Genomic DNA, 3,885 nt, shown 5'->3' on the forward strand with positions numbered 1-3,885 from the left:
GGACGTATGTAAAAGTCAGGATGGAAATAAACTTTTCATAAACCCTTAAAACATTGAAAAGAACTTCAAAAACAATTATATTCTGTTGCGTGGGTTGTATTAGCAACAACAATGATTACACACATATATAATAATATCACAATGAGTTTTGGTTCCTCCAGAAATGTCCTGTACCTCGGGCCTAAAAAGAGTCCTGCCCGGTAAAGGAGTTCAGTGAACTCAAGTGACTTTTGTCACGCGATGTTTGTCCGTTCGTTCCGTGTAGCGTAAACCCAGTATTAAACATACAATCAATATAACAATTACTTTACCACAGAACCTTAAAGCGGATCAACTCTTAATTAAGTCCTCAACTACCACTAACTACACAAATCACAGTATACATCACATCCAAACAAATGAAATACCGTATACAAAAAGGTGGTAGTCAGTCGGTCAGTCAGACAATCCAATCCGCCAATAGATCTCCAGCGGAGAAAGGCCACGAAGAACGGAGAGGTGTAGTCCAGGGACGCAAAGAGTGGATCCGATCCTGGGTAAACTCTCTTAGGCTACAAAACACACGTTTAACGGCAACAAAACAAACGGAATAGAGAAGCTTCGGAACTGAGGGTTGAACACATCCTCATGCACGTCTCCATCACAACCCCCCCACTTTTGCGCAGCTGATACTGGCTATTTAATTGGGAATTAAAGGGAAAGCGCCCTATTGGAAGGAGCTGCACTGAGACGGTTCAGAAAAATTCAGGGCCGTCACAAACTTACCATCCTGAGACAAGGCAGAGTATAGCCCACAAAGATCTCCGACACGGTACAACCCAAGGGGGGGGGGGGGGAACCCAGACAGGCCGACCACAACAGTGAATCAACCCACCCAGGTGACGCACCCCCCCCCCCAGGGACGGCACGAGAGAGCCCCAGCAAGCCAGTGACTCAGCCCCCATAACAGGGTTAGAGGCAGAGAATCCCAGTGGAAAGAGGGGAACCGGCCAGGCAGAGACAGCAAGGGCGGTTCGTTGCTCCAGAGCCTTTCCGTTCACCTTCCCACTCCTGGGCCAGACTACACTCAATCATATGACCCACTGAAGAGATGAGTCTTCAGTAAAGACTAAAAGGTTGAGACCGAGTTTGCATCTCTGACATGGGTAGGCAGACCGTTCCATAAAAATGGAGCTCTATAGGAGAAAGTCCTGCCTCCAGCTGTTTGCTTAGAAATTCTAGGGACAATTAGGAGGCCTGCGTCTTGTGACCGTAGCGTACGTGTAGGTATGTACGGCAGGACCAAATCAGAGAGGTAGGTAGGAGCAAGCCCATGTAATGCTTTGTAGGTTAGCAGTAAAACCTTGAAATCAGCCCTTGCTTTGACAGGAAGCCAGTGTAGAGAGGCTAGCACTGGAGTAATATGATCAAATTTTTTGGTTCTAGTCAGGATTCTAGCAGCCGTATTTAGCACTAACTGAAGTTTATTTAGTGCTTTATCCGGGTAGCCGGAAAATAGAGCATTGCAGTAGTCTAACCTAGAAGTGACAAAAGCATGGATTAATTTTTCTGCATCATTTTTGGACAGAAAGTTTCTGATTTTTGCAATGTTACGTAGATGGAAAAAAGCTGTCCTCGAAATGGTCTTGATATGTTCTTCAAAAGAGAGATCAGGGTCCAGAGTAACGCCGAGGTCCTTCACAGTTTTATTTGAGACGACTGTACAACCATTAAGATTAATTGTCAGATTCAACAGAAGATCTTTGTTTCTTGGGACCTAGAACAATCATCTCTGTTTTGTCCGAGTTTAATAGTAGAAAGTTTGCAGCCATCCACTTCCTTATGTCTGAAACACATGCTTCTAGCGAGGGCAATTTTGGGGCTTCACCATGTTTCATTGAAATGTACAGCTGTGTGTCATCCGCATAGCAGTGAAAGTTTACATTATGTTTTCGAATAACATCCCCAAGAGGTAAAATATATAGTGAAAACAATAGTGGTCCTAAAACAGAACCTTGAGGAACACCGAAATGTACAGTTGATTTGTCAGAGGACAAACCATTCACAGAGACAAACTGATATCTTTCCGACAGATAAGACCTAAACCAGGCCAGAACATGTCCGTGTAGACCAATTTGGGTTTCCAATCTCTCCAAAAGAATGTGGTGATCGATGGTATCAAAAGCAGCACTAAGGTCTAGGAGCACGAGGACAGATGCAGAGCCTCGGTCCGATGCCATCAAAATGTCATTTACCACCTTCACAAGTGCCGTCTCAGTGCTATGATGGGGTCTAAAACCAGACTGAAGCATTTCGTATACATTGTTTGTCTTCAGGAAGGCAGTGAGTTGCTGCGCAACAGCCTTCTCTAAAATCTTTGAGAGGAATGGAAGATTCGATATAGGCCGATAGTTTTTTATATTTTCTGGGTCAAGGTTTGGCTTTTTCAAGAGAGGCTTTATTACTGCCACTTTTAGTGAGTTTGGTACACATCCAGTGGATAGAGAGCCATTTATTATGTTCAACATAGGAGGGCCAAGCACAGGAAGCAGCTCTTTCAGTAGTTTAGTTGGAATAGGGTCCAGTATACAGCTTGAAGGTTTAGAGGCCATGATTATTTTCATCATTGTGTCAAGAGATATAGTACTAAAACACTTGAGCGTCTCTCTTGATCCTAGGTCCTGGCAGAGTTGTGCAGACTCAGGACAACTGAGGTTTGGAGGAATACGCAGGTTTAAAGAGGAGTCCGTAATTTGCTTTCTAATAATCATAATCTTTTCCTCAAAGAAGTTCATGAATTTATCACTGCTAAAGTGCAAGTCATCCTCTCATGGGGAATGCTGCTTTTTAGTTAGCTTTGCCACAGTATCAAAAAGGAATTTCGGATTGTTCTTATTTTCCTCAATTAAGTTAGAAAAATAGGACGATCGAGCAGCAGTAAGGGCTCTTCGGTACTGCACGGTACCGTCCTTCCAAGCTAGTCGGAAGACTTCCAGTTTAGTGTGGCGCCATTTCCGTTCCAATTTTCTGGAAGCTTGCTTCAGAGCTCGGGTATTTTCTGTGTACCAGGGAGCTAGTTTCTTATGAGACATTTTTTAGTTTTTAGGGGTGCAACTGCATCTAGGGTATTGCGCAAGGTTAAATTGAGATCCTCAGTTAGGTGGTTAACGGATTTTTGTCCTCTGGCGTCCTTGGGTAGGCAGAGGGAGTCTGGAAGGGCATCAAGGAATCTTTGTGTTGTCTGTGAATTTATAGCACGACTTTTGATGTTCCTTGGTTGGGGTCTGAGCAGATTATTTGTTGCAATTGCAAACGTAATAAAATGGTGGTCCGATAGTCCAGGATTATGAGGAAAAACATTAAGATCCACAACATTTATTCCATGGGACAAAACTAGGTCCAGCGTATGACTGTGAGAGTGAGTGGGTCCAGAGACATGTTGGACAAAACCCACTGAGTCGATGATGGCTCCAAAAGCCTTTTGGAGTGGGTCTGTGGACTTTTCCATGTGAATATTAAAGTCACCAAAGATTAGAATATTATCTGCAATGACTACAAGGTCTGATAGGAATTCAGGGAACTCAGTGAGAAACGCTGTATATGGCCCAGGAGGCCTGTAAACAGTAGCTATAAAAATTGATTGAGTAGGCTGCATAGATTTCATGACTAGAAGCTCAAAAGACGAAAACGTCATTTTTTAAATTTTTTTATTGAAATTTGCTATCGTAAATGTTAGCAACACCGCCGCCTTTGCGGGATGCACGGGGGATATGGTCACTAGTGTAGCCAGGAGGTGAGGCCTCATTTAACACAGTAAATTCATCAGGCTTAAGCCATGTTTCAGTCAGGCCAATCACATCAAGATTATGATCAGTGATTAGTTCATTGACTATAATTGCCTTTGAA

This window comes from Oncorhynchus gorbuscha, unplaced genomic scaffold, assembly GCF_021184085.1.
Source record: "Oncorhynchus gorbuscha isolate QuinsamMale2020 ecotype Even-year unplaced genomic scaffold, OgorEven_v1.0 Un_scaffold_765, whole genome shotgun sequence".
NCBI classification, from domain to species: Eukaryota; Metazoa; Chordata; class Actinopteri; order Salmoniformes; family Salmonidae; genus Oncorhynchus; species Oncorhynchus gorbuscha.